Genomic DNA, 21,886 nt, shown 5'->3' with positions numbered 1-21,886 from the left:
AAATCTGAGAATCAGTAGTATTACAGCAAAATAAGAGATAAAATGGGAGGAAAAAGGTGAAGATCTTCTTTCAAGAAAACTGCTAATTAAGGTAGAAGGAACGGCGAAAACCCTGAGTTTTGCAACTGTGTGTTGCAAATAATTCCTTCAGGAAATATTAATTCCGTCAGGTAACCTTCATTAAAAGGTGGTAATTGGCCTTATTCTTCCCAAGATGAATGCCAATGTATTTAGATGTGAAGCTGCATGATTTCTGCATTGTGTTTTCAAGTGTGCATCACCTGTGTGCTCTGCGTGTGTATGTGCGTGACAGAGAGTACAAATACGGCCAGGTGTTGGCAGTTTTCTTTTATATATTTGGTAGTATTCTTTCAACATTTCTTTGAAAATTTTGTCTGTGTTGGAGAAATTGAGACTGAGGGAGCTTATGTCACTTGTCGAAATTCAAAAAACCCTCATCTGTGTTGAAAAGGCACTGTAAAACCAGGCTGATTAGAACGTAGAGATAACATAGAGATAGTGCAATGTATTAGCATCCAGCAGAGGGTCTCTGGTCCAGGAAGAAAATGAGCAGGTTAGATAAATAGATGATAGATACAAGGATAGATAAATTTTCAAAATGTAAACCCACAACACATGGAAGGAATTAAGAAGGAATTTTCCTATTTATCTAAGCACTTTATATTTAACACTAAGTAGTTCAATACCCATCCCCAAACTGTATTATCCTGTGACCCTAGGGTATTCACAAAATATTGTGGGTTAATTTAACCTTTTTAGTGAAATCAAAATATCTCACAATGGTTTAACCTATCAGAGCAGCATTTCACAAAGAATAGCTTTCAACAATAAATATTCACTTCTACACTAAACTAAGAATTTATAGGCTGTGAGTGGAAAGGTAATGATTTTTTCTAGACTTGTGGAGCTAATAAATGACTTGATATTTTTTTCCCTGAGAAGTGTGTTAGTTTAGGTAGCTTATTTTTACAATTTCAAGGGAGTGTAGACATCACTGAATATCTTGGGGAACATTAATAAAATACGGTGACAACAGCTTTTAGCTGGAATCGCTATCATAGCAGGTCTGACTTCTGAGTAATTGGGAGATGCCAAGAAAATGATGTTAAACAGAGCTGAAAGCAGTGCAGATTTCCTATCATTCTGCACTCTTAGAAGACTAGAAACTGAGTCCTCAGCAGCAGTTTCCAAAATGCAGCAGGTAATACAGTGAATGTAAATGCTATTTTAGGCAAAGCCTAAGTAAGTTCTGTTTTTTGTAGTTTGCGGTATAAGTCCACACATTCTAAGCCTCTCCCCAGCACAAGCAAGCATGCTGACGCAGAAACAGTTATGCATTTTCCCAAATTCCTGGTCTAGATATCCTCTTTCCTCGTGCACATTCCACGTAAAATTATTTTTTAAATGATTTAACTTTCTTGGGTACTTAATATTTATCTTGTTTTGATAATTACTGCAATCAAACTATTTGATTGGGACATATACTTCTTCTTAAAAATATTAACAGAATCTATCTTGAATGAATCAGAAGTGAATTTAGCCATTTCTGTTACTTTTTATCAAATAATTCAAGAAGCTATTCAGGAATATATTTATTTAAATTCATAGCACATTTTAAAAAGGAAGTCAGCTATCTGATTATTGCAGTTCATTAACACAACTCATTTTAAATGATATTTAATAGTAAGTTCATCTAATGCCTGAAGAGTGACATAACAAATAGTTTTGCACTATTTTTCAGGAACGTGATCTTCCAGCTATAGCCCAGGCATGGGATTTTTGAGTGACTTGGCCACAATTTTAAATCACTTTGTCACTGTTAGTTTATCTATCTGTGATACAGATATTTGTTAAGCATCTCTGACGCCACAGAGATGTGGGTAAACTTGAATTGTTTCTAATTGCATGAATTGCTGTAGGAGGTGTCTTACACGTTTCATGGAGTTCTTGCATCTCTCTGACTCCACATGTTGAAATCCTATGGAGTTATTTCTTCTGGACAAAATCTTGAATTTATAACTGTGTCTTCACTACGTTTTCCAGGAAATCCAGACACACTCAGCATTTCATGCAATGACAACTTTTCTGAAGGCCTGAGGGCTTCTTGGGTAGGAATCCATCATGCCTTTCCTCTCCACCTGGCCGACCCTCATCTTGTTGCCTCTGTGTCCTCCGCCAGCATTTGCTGTGATGGTGTGTCATCCTCCAGCCATTCAGAGGCCCCTGAAAAAGGTGATCCAGCCTCAGTCTTTGACAAACTCTCTGAAGAGAAGCAGGACTGACAGGTTTGCTCACCTTTCTTAACCCCACTGAAATTCTCTTCATGTATTTCTCCCATAATCTTACTTAAAAATAAAAGTTTTTAATCCCTTCGAATGGATTTGCCTAAAAACCGAACACTAAAAAAGTAAGGTAAAATCCATAGCGCTACTTTTTTTTCCACTTTTCTGATTCCCCGTAGGTTTTTGTGAAGGTATTTGTGAATTCAAAGCCATTATTTTGTAGGGTCTGTAATACAGATTCTAATACAGGCCTAGATGCTTATGCTGGGTTTACATTCCAGCCCTGACACTTACCAACTGTGTGTTTGGGGAAGGTCCTGTCTGTGGCTTGGGTTTTTCTTTTGTAAAATGTGAATAATAGAATATCATCTCACAGGGCTGCTGTAAGGATTAAGTTAGTTTACAGCATCAAAAGCACTTAGAGAGGTATCTGGAACACATCAAACTTAACAGAAGTGCTAATTCAAGTTAGATGGGGTTATAAACTAGCCCTCGGATACATTAAACTTTGTGGTTGATGGCAAAGTTATTGAATATGGCGTGTCCCTTAAAGTATTGTTACATTGCTTAGTCCCTCAGGGTTGTAAAGCACTGTTTTCGGTTTTTCTTTTTTCTTTCCAGTAGAAATTAAGGAGTGAATACCTTCCATTGATTTTTATTCCCCAGAATCTGATGATCGTTTTATACATCGAAATCACTGAAGGAGTGAATGACACTATGTCTGGATCTGCCGTTTCCATAATTTTATTTCTTCTTCATTTATATCTGAAGCCCAGATCTCCTCTGTAAAATCCAGGTGTTTCTATCCAGCTGTCTCTTGACAATTCTCACTAGCTTTCTCAAAGACAACTTGCTTTCAACAGTTACCATGCAGAACTAATGGTCTTTCCTCCACATAACTTCTCCACCTCCAGACTTCCCTGTTTCTGTAGACTTACTATCAATTTACTTCCTCAAAGGAAAAAAGGAAGATGTCATCTGAAACATGGCTTCTTTCCTCTCCCCCAACTCTACAAGTTTCATCGTTATTGTTTTGCTAATGATTTTATTATGAAAACGTGCATGAAACTTTGTGGCAAGTGGGGTCACAAAATAGTAATGAATTACTAGAATTCGAACAGTTAATAAAACCTCTCTATCTGTATTATGTAGGTGTGTGACCTAACATTGGGAGTGCACACGGCACTCCATCATCAACGCCAGCTAGGAGAATAAGCTCAATCCGGTCCTGAAATCACAAGTCAGTTCTCTGAGCCAGTGGTCCTGACTTTCACGACACTGCTCCTTATTTATTGTCAGATAGTTCTCAAGCCATTTATAGGAGCTCCCTCTAAACAGTTGCCTAAAGGAAAAAGTGAGCCTGATTTACAGATGGTTCTTCAAGGCAAGTCTGAATCACAGGATGTTTTGCTGCAGCGTGATAGCCCTACTAAGGGTGGCCCCGGAGGCCAGTGGGGAAGAAAACTTCTCTCTAATCTAGCAAAGTTTCAAGTACTGTGTCTCTTTTCAAATTTCGTATGGAAAAGAAGAGACCACCATCCATCTTTGGGGGGCCTGAATTGGAGTATTAAAGAAAAAAAATTCAGAGAAGCATTGTTTATTGTGTTCTCCAAATATTTATTTCATTTATGTGTCAATTATCCCAATGCCATCACAAGGTCTTTCCTAAGATTAAACGACGTTAGAGCCCTTTTGAAGCGGTGTGCATTTCACTTCCTCCATCAGTTAACAGCTGCCCGTGGAACTGAAATGTTATCATTCTAGCATAAAATCATAGAATTTCAGTGTTTGAATTGACCTTTTAAGGCACTAAATGCAAATATCGTCTGATGCTCGGCTTTCGCCTATTATTTCTAAGTTGCTTTTTATTTTTCTTGAGTAGTAAATATCAGTTTTCCACTGAATGATAAATGAATAAATTGTGAACAAAGCATTTCCTCAGCATTAATCATACTAAAAATAGTGGCGGGCATCATAGACATTGTTGGGTCGGAGCCCGACCAGAAACGCTGGCACCCAAGATTTAGCTTCTTAAATATTTCCTTATATTGTCAAACAAAACTTTTAGAATTCAAATTTATACCCATGTAATCCTCCGATACTTCAGTGACGGAAATGTTGCTGAAAAAAAAAGGAACACTCTTATTTTAAGACCTGATATTTTAGCAGTGAATCAATAAACTATTACAGTGAATCTAAGTTATAAAAAAAAATCACATAAATATACCAATAGACAACATATCGAGATATATGTCTCCAAGAAGGAAAACATAAGGAAGTGAGAAATTTGCACTGCAATCTGATTACAGAAAAAAGCATAGCAGGGAATCTGTTTCCAAACCAAAACTATTTTGTATTGTTTTAGGTTGCCTGATTTTAAATCTCAGTATAGATTCTTAACTTGGTGGACCAAAGCAAACTATTCTTTTTCCTTATGCATATTAGGGAAACATGGTATCTTAAAGAAAGGGAAATTTTTCTGCAAGTCAAGTCTATGATGGATTTTTTTTTAACATCTTTATTGGAGTATAATTGCTTTACAATGGTGTGTTAGTTTCTGCTTTATAACAAAGTGCATCAGCTATACATATACATATATCCCCATATCTACTCTCTCTTGCGTCTCCCTCCCACCCTCCCTATCCCACCCCTCTAGGTGGTCACAAAGCACCCAGCTGATCTCCCTGTGCTATGCGGCTGCTTCCCACTATCTATTTTACGTTTGGTAGTGTATATATGTCCATGCCCCTCTCTCACTTCGTCCCAGTTTACCCTTCCCCCTCCGCATGTCCTCAAGTCCATTCTCTAGTAGGTCTGCATCTTTATTGAATGTCTTTTCATAATTTTAACTTCTGGGATCATTTTCATGCTCAAGTTTAGAAAAGTCAGGCTCCTCGTTCCTGAACCCCTCTTAGATCTCATCAGCTATTGGTAAGTGATAATGTCTGAGGCAAACTTAAGGAAGTATTAGTCACTACAATTATACACGTGAAAGAGGTTAAAATAGGACAATAATATTATTACTTGAGTTCAGAAGAATAGGGAATTTGTCCAGCCGTCTTTCTTTTGCTCACAAGGAGGAAGGAAGAATCTCAATAGGGAAAAATACTAGACCAACCAAGAAAGGCAAGTATGGCAAGTATGGCAAGATCCGCTCCTTGATTGCCCAGCAATCAACACGAACTCCTCTTGTTAACAGTGTCCCCCATCAAATAACGTAGTGACCTGATGTAATAGCTATTTTATCCTATTCCAGAGATGAGATTACTGGAGGATGCACATTTCTCTTAGTTCCAAAACTGGCTTCTTGTGATCTGAAAATCTGTGGCTAAAGAATGAATATAACTACTTCAAAAATACCTAGTATCATACAATGGATAGAAAATAAAATAACTGCGATGACAACTGCCAGTTAGGAAAGGTAAACAGAGGAAGTAACACATTATGTAGCCGAAATCTGCCAGAAAGTGACAACAGGGATTGGAAGCCATAGTAGGCACTCAAGGGGTCCCTTTTGTAACCAATTTGTCTGTCCCGGGTTCTGCTGTTTGAAAGATTATCTCCCTGGCTAATTATCTCCCACATCCAAAGCTGAGAGGTAAATTGGGCTGCTTTTCTCCTTCGTGGAATACACTGTGTAAGAAATTCAACACCTGTCCAGGCAGGGTTGGAGGATTCGAGGATTTCTCTTGGAGGATGAGAAATCACAGACTTCTTTCTGTGTTACATTGCTGGGGTCTCTGAGATCCTAAGGCTCCTCGAAGTGATTGTCTAGAGCAGAGGTTGGCAAACCGCAGCCCTCGGGCCAAATCGGTGCCACTGCCTGTTTCTTATACGGCCTGCTATCAACGAATGCTTTTTTATGTTTAAATTATTTCTGAAAATCAAAAGAAAAATAATAATTCATTACATGTGAAAATCATATGAAGGTCAAATCCCAGTGTCCATAAATAAAGTTTTATTGGAACACAGTTGCGTTCATTCATGTACTCGCTGCCTATGGCTGCTTCCGCGCTGCGGTGGTAGAGCTGTGTTCATTGTGATAGAAACCTACCACCTGCAAAGTCTAAACTATTTACTCTCTGGCTCATCACAGAAGAACGTCTGCCTCCTGATCTAGGTGCCAGAATGGGGCCTTCTGCCACTGAGCAACTGATGCTAGACTTCTGTTTATCTCCATAGCCCTCATTTACACTTTTCACCTGGAGAAACAAACACCAACAACAAAAACTGTATTTTAAAGAACAGGGCATTTCATTCACCTCAAGAAAACATCTCAGTGGCTTTCTTTTTTCTTTTCTTCCCTAGTCCTCACATGCAATTTATTTACTTATTTTTATTGGGATATAGTTGCTGCACAATGAAATGAATCAGCTATATGTATACATATATCCCCTCCCTCTTGGACCTCCCTCCCACCCACCCCTGTCCCATCCCTCCCATCTAGGTCACCATGGAGCACGGAGCTCAGCTCCCTGTGCTATACAGCAGGTTCTCACTAGCTATCTGTTTTACACGTGGTAGTGTATATATGTCAATCCAGTCTCCCAACTCATCCCACCCTCCCTTCTCCCCGCCCCCTGCACAAGTCCGTTCTCTACGTCTGCATATCTATTCCTGTTCAGTGTCTTTCTTTTTTTGTTTTTGTTTTTTAACATCTTTATTGGAGTATAATTGCTTTACAATGGTGTGTTAGTTTCTGCTTTATAACAAAGTGAATCAGTTATACATATACATATGTTCCCATATCTCTTCCCTCTTGCGTCTCCCTCCCTCCCACCCTCCCTGTCCCACCCCTCTAGGTGGTCACAAAGCACCGAGCTGATCTCCCTGTGCTATGCAGCTGCTTCCTACTAGCTATCTATTTTACGTTTGGTAGTGTATATATGTCCATGCCACTCTCTCACTTTGTCACAGCTCACCCTCCCCCCTCCCTGTATCCTCAAGTCCATTCTCTAGTAGGTCTGCATCTTTATTCCCATCTTACCCCTAGGTTCTTCAGGACCTTTTTTTTTTTCTTAGATTCCATATATGTGTTAGCATATGGTATTTGTTTTTCTCTTTCTGACTTACTTCACTCTGTATGACAGACTCTAGGTCCATCCACCTCACTACAAATAATTCAATTTCGTTTCTTTTTATGGCTGAGTAATATTCCATTGTATATATGTGCCACATCTTCTTTATCCATTCATCCGATGATGGACACCATCGGAAAAGAAGTAAAGCTGTCACTGTTTGCAGACGACATGATGCTCTACATAGAGAATCCTAAAGATGCTACCAGAAAACTACTAGAGCTAATCAATGAATTTGGTAAAGTAGCAGGATACAAAATTAATGCACAGAAATCTCTGGCATTCCTATACACTAATGGTGAAAAATCTGAAAGTGAAATTAAGAACACACTCCCATTTACCACTGCAACAAAAAGAATAAAATATCTAGGAATAAACCTACCTAAGGAGACAAAAGACCTGTATGCAGAAAATTATAAGACACTGATGAAAGAAATTAAAGATGATACAAATAGGTGGAGAGATATACCATGTTCTTGGATTGGAAGAATCAACATTGTGGAAAATGACTCTACTACCTAAAGCAATCTACAGATTCAATGCGATCCCTATCAAACTACCACTGGCATTTTTCACAGAACTAGAACAAAAAATTTCACAATTTGTATGGAAACACAAAAGACCCCGAATAGCCAAAGCAATCTTGAGAACGAAAAACAGAGCCGGAGGAATCAGGCTCCCTGACTTCAGACTATACTACAAAGCTACAGTAATCAAGACAGTATGGTACTGGCACAAAAACAGAAATATAAATAAATGGAACAGGATAGAAAGCCCAGAGGTAAACCCACGCACATATGGTCACCTTATCTTTGATAAAGGAGGCAAGAATATACAGTGGAGAAAAGACAGCCTCTTCAATAAGTGGTGCTGGGAAAACTGGACAGGTACATGTAAAAGTGGCTTTCTTTATACAAGGCAGGTTAGGGGTGCAGGGACAGAGTGGACGTCAGATAGGTCTTAACTCTTCCCTGGTCCTGGTAGCTTCCCTAAGTGCCTTGCTAAGTCTAGGCACCAATTGAGGGGGGAAGGGAAATGTAATTGTTTCTTTCAACCAAACAATGCTCATCATTATATAAATTTCAGCCATTCTGGATTTCACACCAGGTTGAAAAGACTTGTTTTTTAATCATGGTTGTATTGTGGTTTTTTTCTTTACTTTCATCTATGACAACATAGACTAATCATAGTGTTTCTCCTATAAAATTTTATTGAATATAGTAAGAAATAGTCAACATATTTCAAAGTGTTAACTTTTTTTTTTTCTAAATATCCTAAAGACTCAAATGTGTTATGCAAAACTATGACTCCCAAGTAATTGCAAGTGACAGTTTAAACAGCTAGCAGTTTGGGGGAACTGTTTAACAAGATTGCTGATGTCCCAGTTGAGGATAGAGAAATAATATGCCCTATTACCTGCTTTCACTCAGACCACATCACATAGCAGTGTCTCTTTTGACTTTTCCTTTTCATGTTCCAACGGTTATATTAGTCTGGAATCCTTGGACACCAAGTACAGAACTGAGCTCAACTTGGATTAAGCAAAACTGTGATTTTATTGGCACATGGAATCAGGAAGTGCCAGATTAGAATTAGCATCGACCTATGCAGGGATTCAAGTGATCAAAATTCTGTGTCACTCCCTTAAAATCTCAGATCTGTATTCTTTTCTGTTGCCTTCATATGTGTATCTACAATTTAATTGAATTTGCTTTATTTGAATCACTTCCCTAACTGCACATCATCAGTACCTTTCCCTCAAACCAAGTGGTGATGGGATCTTTCCCCAGAGGAAAAGTATCCACAAAAAAGTAACTAACATCGTCTCTGTTTCCTATCACAACTAGTTTTTAAATTTTAGCAAAATGTCTTAAAATTTAAAATGAGCACCCAAGTCAAGAATATTTACATCATGTGAATCCAGGTGGTGTAGTGGAGAAAAAAATCTTACATATGTCCAATAGGTCAAAAGAGATGATCACTCAAGAGTGTTTGTAGGGGCTTCCCTGGTGGCACAGTGTTTAAGAATCCGCCTGCCAATGCAAGGGACAAGGGTTCGAGCCCTGGCCTGGGAAGATCCCACATTCCATGGAGCAACTAAGCCCATGCGCCATGACTACTTGAGCCTGTGCTCTAGAGCCCGCGAGCCACAACTACTGAGCCCGTGTGCCACAACTACTGAAGCTTGTGCGCCTAGAGCCCATGCTCTGCAATGAGAAGCCACTGCAATGAGTAGCTGTGCACCACAATGAAGAGTAGCCCCCGCTCGCTGCAGCTAGAGAAAGCCCCTGCGCAACAAGGAAGATCCAATGCAGCCAAAAATTAATTAATTAATTGATTAATTTTTAAAAAGAGTGTTTATAAATATTGAATCTCCATCAGTGGGAATTAGCAAATTAATAATTTTTATAAAACTGGCACAGTCAAACTATGGATACTAAGCAACATTTTAATATATATTTATGTAATTAAATTAGGTACAATCATATGTAGAGCCAAAAAAGTAATTACACTACAATATCTAGAGGATGTTATTATGTATTTATGTACAGCAAATTATATATTTCTGTTACATATATGTATTTAAAAAGCAAAGAAAGGGCTTCCCTGGTGGCGCAGTGGTTGAGAGTCCACCTGCCGATGCAGGGGATACGGGTTCGTGCTCCGGTCCAGGAAGATCCCACATGCCACAGAGCGGCTGGGCCCGTGAGCCATGGCCGCTGAGCCTGCGCGTCCGGAGCCTGTGCTCCATAACAGGAGAGGCCACGGCAGTGAGAAGCCCACGTACGGCAAAAAAAAAAAAAAAAAAAAAAAAAGCAAAGAAAATCAAAGGAGATACCAAAAAAAAGATAATATTGATTTATCTAGGATATTTTATGGAGATTTTTGCCCTAGACGTGTTTCTGAAGTTTAAGCTGTTACAACAATTATGTATTCTTATGTAAGCTATGTGATTGAAATAAATATTTCATTAAAATTACAAAGTATATATTGCAGATAAGTGATTTTATTTCTGGAAAATCTAGAAAAATCTCTTAAAAATTATTTGTAACTGAGATATCAGTACAATGCCTGGTTACAAATTTAATATTTATAAAAACAATAACTTTCTCTACAAGAAGTATAAACAGGAGCTTAGAAGATATTATAGCATGAAGCTCCAATTTATAGCAGCATTCAGGAAGATGTAATACCTAGGAATAAAATGAAATGAAACATATAGATCTATAGAGTGAAAACTGCAAAATGCTTTTTAGGAACCAGAAGAAAAGTTCAAAAAATTTGAAAAATATTCAAAACATATATGATAAGAGTTAAATCTATTTAATATCTAAAGAGAGTGCTTATAATTTGATATGTGAAAGACCCTAATGCATTGTTATAAAAATGACATTGACCCCCCCAAGATAAAAAATAAGTGAAAATATGCACAATTATACTAATAAATGGAAATCCAAAGAATAGCATAACACTCACCATGGTAACCAACATCTGTAAGTATCCAACAAATGGTGTCATTATTATTATTCTTTGTATTTTTCACACCTAGTTTTGAACTCAGACAGCTAAACCACAAGAACTGGAAAATAGTAAACATCTTGTGCTCATTGATGCCAATTAGCTTTCAATAACTCAACTCAAAAAGCAATACTTGGAAGATCGCTTAAAATACTTTCTCTTATTTATTCTTTGAAATGTGCAACAGAGGTAATTCAAGGACCTTGACCAGAAAAGCAAAGAAAATGACTGGGAAGTCCTGCCACATCCACTTTAACTGATGCAGTATATTTTTTATTTGATTAATATATTGAAATAAATTTTATTAGAAAAAATGTTCTTTTAGTAAAAATGCAAAAGTTAAAAAAAAACATTTTTAAAATTTCTCTCTTGATTAAATCAGACAGGCAAAATGACGGCTGCATAAACATTTGTATCCCTTGAACTTATTTCATAGACCTACATGGAGACAGGCTCTAAAAACATGTTTAATTTCACTAAACATTGTATAATTTATGAGGGTCCTTAAAAGAAATGCTGTCTTGTCTTATGATGGAAATAGGCTTCTATTAAGGGATGCTGTAAAATCAGATGTTTCCAAATCAGGAGTAAGTACAGAACTCCTGAGTTATGGACACAGTGACCTGTGTAATGGACACCACTTCCTTCTCCGTATTGGCTTCTAGAAAGCTGGAGGCCAGCTTTGTGGCCCACTCACAGCAAATGTGAAAGGTTCTTAAGAATTGATTTTTGTATTAGTCTCATTTTGGGATCCATTTCATGAGTCCCTGACATTGCAGTCCTCTTCTCTTTCCCACCTACTTCTATTCTAGGACACCCTAATGCATTTTATGTATCTATTATTTCAACAAATACGTATTGATCTTCTACTAATGGGCCAAGAACTGGGATGGACAGAAGTAGAGTGGATTACAAAGTACGTGACCTTGCCAGTAGGAAAGTTATATTCAATGCAGTCTTCCTTTAAAAGACAATCTACTAATTAATTATCTAATGAAAAACAATGGACAGGCTAGGTAAACCCATATCCAGAATACATGTCCACTCCAGTGAGGAAGAACCGCAGTGTCCCCATGACGGAAAAGGTCTAACATAATCAACCGGCCAACCAGTAGCCAGGTTCAGGGAGTGGAGCCTGTCAGGCTCTCAGCCTAGTGTCTTTGCTGGCAGACAGACACTCGGCACTGGCAGTGGTCACATTAACTTTGTGGATGGCAAACCCATACGATGAAGTGAACGCTTCACATTTCATTTCAAGCACGCTGCCAATTTTGTCTGTAAACCCACTGTAAAAGCTTGCCTGTGGAAAGATGCTGACTCACAGCCATCAGACAGACCTGCCCACCAGACCCTTATGTACCTGAGCCCACTCTCTCCCAGCCGCAAGGTTTCTGCTGAGAAATCCATTTACAGCCTTATGGGGGTTCCATTGTATGTGACCAATCTTTTTTTCTTGCTGTTTTAAGAATTTTCTCTTTGTCTTTGATTTTAGACGGTTTTATTATAATGTGTTTGGCAAAAGATCTTTTAAAGTTGAACTTGTTTGGAGCCAGTTGAGCTTCATGAACTTGGATGTCCAGATCGCTCCCAAGATTTAGGAAGTTCTCAGTCATTATTTCTTTAAATAGTTTTTGCCACCTTCTCCCTCTCTTCTCCTCCTGGGACTCCAATAATACCCAGATTGTCTCTTTAAAGGGTATCCCGTGGTCCACAGAGGCTTTCCTCAGTATTTTTCTTTTTTCTTTGCTGTCCTCTGACTTGGTAACTTCAAATGACCTGTCTCCTACCCCACAGGCTATTTTTTCTATGTTAATGTTCTCTAGTGCATTTTCATTTCATTCATGATATTCTTCAGCCTTAGAATTTCTACATTTTCTTGATTTCTATGTCTCTGCTAAACTTCTTGTTTTGTTCATGTGTTGTTATCCCTATTTCATTGAATTGTCTTTCTGGGTTTTTTTTTTTGTAGCTCCCTGAGTTTCCCTAAAGCAACTACATTTGGCCCTTGAACAACACAGGTTTGAGCTGAGCAGGTCCTCTCACATACGTAAATACATATTTCAGTTCTACGTGATCCACGGTTGGACAGCTCTGTGGACACAGAACTGCTGACTGTAAAGTTATACACGGATTTTCTCCTGCACGGAGGGTCTGTGCCCCCTCACCCCTGCATTGTTCAAGGGTCGACTGTATTTTGAATTCTTCATCAAGAAAATTGCAGATCTCCATTTTTAAAGAGTTGGTTACTGGAAGATTATTATGTTCCTTTGGCGATGGCACGTTTCCTTGATGTTTCATATTCCTTGAACTCTCGCGTTGCTATCTTTGCATTTGAAGAAGCCGTCACCTCCACCATTCTTGACTGACTCTGGGATAGAAATACCTTCTATCACCCCTTCTAGGGAGTTGGAGGCTTTCTCATCCCACCGATGGGTACACCTGCTCCACACTTCTTGTTGCCGCTTGGGTGGAAATTCTTACAATTGTGTGCCTTCCCTCGATCCTGCAAAGCTAGGTCAGGTATTGGCAAACTCCCACGTCCTTGCCCTAAGGCGGTGCTGAATGCTCAAGTTCATGTACTTTTTCCCAGTCTTGCAGAGAATTGGGCCAGTTTTCTGCACGTGCTCTTTAGCCGTCTGCAAAGTCTCACTCTTGCCACTGTCACCAGGGTACGCAGGGCCATGGTCACAAGGTGGGAGTGAGGTGCACAGAGCATCGGGGGTGCCCATGGGCCAGTTGGGGGACGCACAGGCAACGTGTGCCAGCAGTTCATTGACAGGCTTCCTGATGGGGCTGCGGAGTGTTTAGTAGGATCTTCTTTCCTTTGATGACCTACAAGGGCCCCGTGCCGCCTTGAGGGAGGCGTGATGCAGGGAAAGTGCAGCTGTCCTCACCCTCTTCAGTACCCAATCTTGGACCGTTTCTGCTCTAGCTGCGTGCTAGCACTTCTCCACAGGACTCCCAGACTTCCACAAAAAAGCTCTCTAGTCTGTGGCTGATTGTCTAAATCAATATTCTTTGTGGGAGAAGATGATAGGAAACTATTGGGTTGGCCAAACAGTTCATTTGGCGTTTTCTGTAGGATGTTACGGAAAAACCCGAACGAACTTTTTGGCCAGCCCACTATTATTCCACCATGTTGATGTCACTTGTATCTGTATTTTCTAATAAAGCAAACAGAAAGTTATTATCTGTGATACAAATCACACAATGCTTATATTCTTTTCATAACCTGCTCTTTGATTTGATTCTCACTAATCACATACGGCACAGACTGTTAACATCTGTTAAAAGCAAGATTTTAAAATATAATTTCATTTTATGTAATCTTGAAAAAGAAGCTTTAAAATTTCACGTATATGTCACACAAAACAATAACAATAACCTTGATCTTTTCTTTTTAATGCACCACAAAGCTTTCCACATATTCTATATGGCAGGATCCTATTTAGCAATGAATTAACCAGAATCATCTACCAGCGTCACCATCACATAACTCTCATTCTAAACTCTATTGGCCTTAGTTTGCAAACTAATAAAGATTATAAATGGGCTCAGAAACTTACTGGGAAGACTATATGAAATATATAAACCTGTGCTTTTATCAGCCAATGTTTAGCCTACTTGCCAATTTTGTCAAAAATGATCACTGTAAAATCAAAGATTTGTACCTCACTCTTAATGGATTTTGTAGTGTTGAGAAAAATTCCATCTGTTTTTCAGGCTCATTTAAAAAATGTCTCTGAATATTGAAAATCAAATAACCCTGTGTTTAACAAGCATGCGAGTTGCAATTTTAAAGAATCTTGCTTTCACATAAGCCACTGCATGAAGATTGCCCAAGGAGGTACCCAACATGGATCTGTTTCTCAAGGAAACAATCAGAAAATGAACAATTTCTGCAAAAATCTAAATACATTACTTCTGGAACAGAACACATTGGGATAAATTCCTCATATCAATTTTCACGCTGCTTGAATGTAATGTAACCACAGTGGGGAATAGTCATGTCAGTAAACATTTCCTAATGGGAATAGAATAATACGATTAGAACATTTCAAAGAGAAAAGATTTTAAAATACTACTTTCAGTAACACACTTGGAGCCTGATTATTACAAATATATCTTCAAAAGTACTCATTTTTAGTTTACCAGAGGATAATAGGTGATGAGGTAAAATTTTGTAAATAAGTTAAAATTAGTATTAAAAGTCAACAAAATGTGATCAGCTAATGTTCTTCATCTTATTAAAAATTAAATGTGGCATTAATTGATCACTAGCTAAATCATTTTGCACCAACATTTTGTTTGGGGAATCTGCATTTCCAACATCAAGAACAGACTTCCCTCTGAAACCTGAAGTGCTTGGTACCAGACTGAAAATATTTTCATTTACACAGAATTTTAATTCAAATGCCAATGCTCAATTTCTCCAATTTGCCAATAAATATGCATAGAGTATGGCCTAAATTGTCCATTGAATTTCACTATTATAAACATTTCTTGTTAAAGCCTCAAACTTTTAGAGCTAGGATATTTGTCTGTTTATTTCACTGATGTATCTATGTTCTTTGTAGAGAACTTGGCTCAAAGTAGGTACTTAATAAATACATGCTGAGTGAATGAATTGAACACCCAGAGACAGAGAATCATAACTAGCAAGGCATTTATTCTATGCCTGGAGGAGTCTTTGGTGGGCAGAATTCTGAGATGACTTTCGAGATTCCTTGGTATACATGGCTATAAAATCCCATCTCCCTGAGTGTGGGTAAAACCTGTGCATATGATGCAATATTCACTCCCATAATAATGTTACAGTGTACATGACTCTGTCTCAGCAGACTAAGGTGTGGTGTTTTTCTGAGGGCCTTGAAGAACTAAGGTGCCATGTTGTGAGGGGACCTCCTGAGGGGGACCTGAATGCAGCCTCTAGAAACTGATGGTGTCGCCAGCTGGCAGCCAGCGAGAACACAGGACATCAGTCCAACAACCGCAAGGAAGTGAATTCTGCTGACAACCTGAGGGAGCTTGGTTGCAGATTCTTCTCTAATTTGAGCCTCCAGAAAAGTACACCTTTGGTCAATACCTTCATTTAAGACTTAAGGGCCCCTGACCCATGGAACCTGTAAGATAATATATTTGTGTTGTTTTAAGCCCCTGTTTGTTACCCATCAGTAGAAAAAGAAGATACAGTGTTGATATTTATAGAGGGCAAGAAAAATTCCCTCTTGATAGTGCCATAATAGTGTCAATATCCTGGAAAAGTGAATCTGAATCAATATATCGACCAGAAAACAAATGGGCTGAGGTCACAGGAAAATGTGGATAGAACACACACAAGCAGGAAATGCTAAACAAGTGAGCACACATGCCAGGACACAGATGTTAAGTGTCCTCTGAAATCCTGGAGATCAGTCTTCTCGTTTCACAGCCACAGGAGGGAATAGTTCACGCTGTACCATTAGCTGTGGTAGCCAGGGCGGCACATCGGCCTGGAGCGATGTGGTGGTGTCTAAATGTCACCCTAGCCCCAGCATTGGCTCTGCTTCTGCTGCCTGTAAAGGACTGAAGAGGAATTTCTGTCCCACTATATTTATTATTTACTCTCATGCCTTTTCCTTCAAGTTTGAATAATGAAAACAAACAGAACAAACAAAGAGTTCTACTCTATGAACCAAGGGGTCTCTCTATTTTCCACTGATTTCAATCCCCATAAAAAATGCTACTCAATCTGCTGCTTAATATCAAAAGATAGCTTTGATATAAATTAGCTAATATGTAAGATCCATGCAGAAAAAGTACAATGAAAGTGAAATCGTTTATCCTCTGCAAATTCCATCTAAAGATATTGGTTTGGCTTTTTTTTAAAACAATATGGGCCTAAAACGTCAAGTGACTTTTTGAAAACATCATGGAAGCAATTAATGCAGATACTTCGGGCATAGGTCTCATTTTCCATCAATCCCAATAGGTCAGATCTAAGTGGGAACTTCCTATTTATTTCAAAGAGAAACACCAACCGTGATCATTTCTATGTGGCTTTAAATAAGACACGCATGTTATCATTAAGAGTCTGAAATCAAAAGGATAAGATCTAAAGTCATGTTGGAGTTGAGTTGCGAATAATGGAACATATAAGCATGCTGAATATTTTTAAATTGATATCAGGAAACAGGAAATCAAATCAAACTTTATCCAATTAAGAGTAGTCATTTTATTTTTTATGGTGAAGGACAGAATCTCCAAAACATCCCGTCACAACCAGCATCTTGCCTGACTTCCTGACAAAGACATGAATTACATGTCTTACCGATAGTAGGAAATTTGAATGATTGAAGTCCTGATGTATTTTTAGAAATAAAAATTTCCCTCAAATAAAATTTCACAGCTTCATAATATTTGTATGTCCTTGGGAAAAAACGTTCTAGACAGAACCAATAAAAGTACTGAAAATAAATCAAACTATCGAAAGGACAAAAATCACAGAGAATCAGCAAAATATTTTTGCTGCGTGGGCTCCGTGTAATGTATATTTGTCCTTAACTACACTGGCAAAACCATTGCATAAAAAGTAGTTAGGAACTTCAAAGGGGAAAAGTATCTACTAAGAATAGTTACTAGAAAGTAGGGATGGGGTTTCCATACAATTAAGAAATAGATCTTCCTCAACATGATGGGGTTACATCCCGATGAACCCATAGTAGGTTGAAAATACTGTAAGTCAAAAATGCATTTATTACACCTAACCTACCAAACAGCTTAGCCTAGCCGAGCTCGCCTTAAACGCTCTCAGAACACTTACATTAGGTTGCATCAGGCCGTAGTTGGGTGAAATCATCACGAAGTCATTTTTATAATAAAGTGTTGACGATGTCGTGTGATTTATTGAGTACTTTACTGAAAATGAAACACAGAATGGCTGTTATCTGGGTACAGGATGGCTGTAAGTGTATCAGTAGTTTATCCTGATGACCAGCCTCATGGCTGACGTGGGCTGCAGCTGGATGCCCTGCCCAGCATCACGGGAGAAGCTCAGACAGCATATTGTCAGCCTAGGGAAAGATCAAAACTCAAAATTAGAAGTATAGTTTCCACTAAATGTGTATCCTTTTGCCCCAACGTAAAGTTCAAAAATCCTAAATTGAATCATATGTCGGGGACCATCTACAGATCACTGCTGCCATTTAGGAAATGGGATAAAACCATGTGACTGTAACCATGCTGAGGTGCAGAACCTCCAGCCCAAGGTGCCCAACTATGGATGGGAAATCCTCAGTATTTGACTGTAGTAAGTTCCCGTGGAACTTTGATCCTAAGAGGGCAATATGCTGGGAACACAACGTGGCAGAAGCAGTGATAGGCGAGTGAACTCTTTCCCTTTCACCAATAGATGAGAGTGCTCATCGCTCATTGAGTTAAAAAACTCAAGTTCTGGGCTTCCCAGGTGGTACAGTGGTTGAGAGTCCGCCTGCTGATGCAGGGGACACGGGTTCGTGCCCTGGTCTGGGAGGATCCCACATGCCGCGGAGCGGCTGGGCCGGTGAGCCATGGCCGCTGAGCCTGTGCGTCCAGAGCCTGTGCTCCACAACGGAAGAGGCCACAGCGGTGAGAGGCCCGCGTACCGCAAAAACAAAACAAAACAAAAAAACCCCTCAAGTTCTAAAAGCATGTTCACTAATATTTTACCCAAACCTGAAAGAAAGAAATAAATGCAGTGTTACTAAATTCTAATAGTTTTTAAAACGAAATAAATGCTTTCGTGGCTAATGGAAGAAAAATGAGACCAACGGTGCTATATTTGTGAATTATGGCGCATGTAACTTTGTGATATGTGTGTATATGCACGTGTGTGTGCTCGTGTGAGTCAAAATTAATAAAATTTGAAAATTATTTTTTCTTACCTAATCAACACTTTCTGAGATGAGAATAAGTATTGTTATACCAAGAATTAGATCAACTTCCAAACCATGAGGTGATGGACAGAGAAATTACAGGGAATTTTAATGAGAAGAGAGAGAAAAATTCATCCTATTTTGAAGGTCCTGCTTTAATGCCTTTCTCCTGCTAATATTTTACAGGTGTCTTCAGTCTAAGGCATCACAGCTTTTTATGACAAAGCCCACGATTGATAATCATTAATCAAGCACTAATAATCAATACATGTAGATACTTGGTGATAAAGAGGATAGATGTACAGTCCCTGTGCATGCATAGTTGAGAAGACATGGTATTTATGAATAAATAAGTAAATAAATATATTAATTTAACACTTTCTATTGATGAATGTAAAGGGAGCCATCATGGGACATGCCTTTCAGCTACAAGATTTAATTTATTTCCATTGCAAATGTGAGATCATTTCTTAACATTTTATAAACCCATGAGAGCTGCTCAGCTAGAGCTGGTTAGCAGAAGCTAAAAAGGAAGGTCTTTTATTCAACCAAATCACTTAATTACGTCTCCGAACCTGGGGTCATTATAAGCTAGACAGACAGCAAATTTAATGAGAAAAAGAGCAAACATGCTTAGACTACGCATTCAGGTCAGTTTGACAGGTAAAGTTATTCATTTTCATAAAGACTGAGAATTAATAGCATAGGAAGAAAATATGACAACTCTCCAGGTTTTCTTGAGTAGAGTGCTGGAAATATAAAGTCATTATTAGAAATAAAAATATGACTTCATTATTATATACAGAATAACTTATTTGGAAAATGGTGCATTCTCAGAATATTTGACAGACCCTGTACATATGTATATGTTAAAATACTTTCTAATAATTATCTCTCGTTCACTATCTAAATACATATATACATATAGGTAAAAAGAAAAATATTATTTGCAAATTAGTTTAATTTGAATGCCTATTCTGTAGTCATAGGTTTTATACATCTGACATATATATTTATATGCCAAAAAATGGGCTAGTATCAGCATACAGCTCCTACATTTATTTTATTTTATTTTATTTTTTAACATATTTATTGGAGTATAATTGCTTTACAATGGTGTGTTAGTTTCTGTTGTATAACGAAGTGAATCAGCTGTATGTATACATATATCCCCATATCTCCTCCCTCTTGTGTCTCCCTCCCACCCTCCATATCCCACCCCTCTAGGTGGTCACAAAGCACCGAGCTGATCTCCCTGTGCTATGCAGCTGCTTTCTACCAACTATCTATTTTACATTTGGTAGTGTATATATTTCCATTCCACTCTCTCACTTCGTCCCAGCCTACCTTCCCCCTCCCTGTGTCCTCAAGTCCACTCCCTACATCTGCGTCATTATTCCTGTCCTGCCCATGGGTTCTTCAAGACCTTTTTTTTGATTCCATATATAGGTGTTAGCATACGGTGTTTGTTTTTCTTTCTGACTTACTTCACTCTGTATGACAGACTCTAGGTCCATCCACCTCACTACAAATAACTCAATTTCGTTTCTTTTCATGGCTGAGTAATATTCCATTATATATATATGTGCCACATCTTCTTTATCCATTCATCTGTCGATGGACACTTAGGTGGCCTCCATATCCTGGCTATTGTAAATAGAGCTGCAATGAACATTGTGGTACATGACCCTTTTTGAATTATGGTTTTCTCAGGGTATATGCCCAGAAGTGGGTTTGCTGGGTTATAGGGTAGTTCTATTTTAAGTTTTTTAAGGACCCTCCATACTGTTCTCCATAGTGGCTGCATCACATTCCCACCAACAGTGCAAGAGGGTTCCCTTTTGTCCACACCCTCTCCGGCATTTATTGTTTGTAGATTTTTTGATGATGGCCATTCTGACTGGCGTGAGGTGATACCTCATTGTAGTTTTTTCTTGTTTGTTTGTTTGTTTTTGCGGTATGTGGGCCTCTCACTGTTGTGGCCTCTCCATTGTGGACCACAGGCTCCGGACGCACAGGCTCAGCGGCCATGGCTCACGGGCCTAGCCGCTCCACGGCATGTGGGATCTTCCCGGACCGGGGCACGAGCCCGTGTCCCCTGCATCAGCAGGCAGACTCTCAACCACTGCGCCACCAGGGAAGCCCTCATTGTAGTTTTGATTTGCATTTCTCTAATGATTAGTGGTGTTGAGCATCCTTTCATGTGTTTGTTGGCAATCTGTATCTCTTCTTTGGAGAAATGTCTATTTAGGTCTTCTGCCCGTTTTTGGATTGGGTTGTTTGTTTTATTGATATTGAGCTGCATGAGCTGCTTGTAAATTTTGGAGATTAATCCTTTGTCAGTAACTTCATTTGCAAATATTTTCTCCCATTCTGAGGGTTTTCGTCTTGTTTAAATTTTCTTTTGGTGTGCAAAAGCTTTCAAGTTTCATTAGGCTCCATTTGTTTACTTTTGTTTTTATTTCCATTTCTCTAGGAGGTGGGTCCAAAAGGATCTTGCTGTGATTTATGTCATAGAGTGTTCTGACTATGTTTTCATGTTTTCCTCTAAGACTTCTACAGTGTCTGGCCTTACATTTAGGTCTTTAATCCATTTTGAGGTTTTTTTTGTGCATGGTGTTAGGGAGTGTTCTAATTTCATTCTTTTTCATGTAGCTGTCCAGTTCTCCCAGCACCACTTATTGAAGAGGCTGTCTTTTCTCCATTGTGTATTCTTGCCTCCTTTATCAAAGATAAGGTGACCATATGTGCATGGGTTTATCTCTGGGCTTTCTACCCTGTTTCATTGATCTATATTTCTGTTTTTGTGCAAGTACCATACTGTCTTGATTACTGTAGCTTTCTAGTATAGTCTGAATTAGATTTGGGATCCTGATTCCTCCAGCTGTGTTTTTCTTTCTCAAGATTGATTTTGTTATTTGGGGTCTTTTGTGTTTCCATACAAATTGTGAAACTTTTTGTTCTAGTTCTGTAAAAACTGCCATTGGTAGTTTGATAGAGATTGCACAGAATCTGTAGATTGCATTGGGTAGTATAGTCATTTTCACAATGTTGATTCTTCCAATCCAAGAACATGGTATATCTCTCCATCTGT

The sequence above is a fragment of the Monodon monoceros genome, unplaced genomic scaffold (assembly GCF_005190385.1).
Source record: "Monodon monoceros isolate NGI ecotype Baffin Bay Population unplaced genomic scaffold, NGI_Narwhal_1 Super_Scaffold_1, whole genome shotgun sequence".
Lineage (NCBI taxonomy): Eukaryota > Metazoa > Chordata > Mammalia > Artiodactyla > Monodontidae > Monodon > Monodon monoceros.
The sequence above is the reverse complement of the archived record's forward strand: the minus strand, read 5'-3'. Positions refer to the sequence as shown.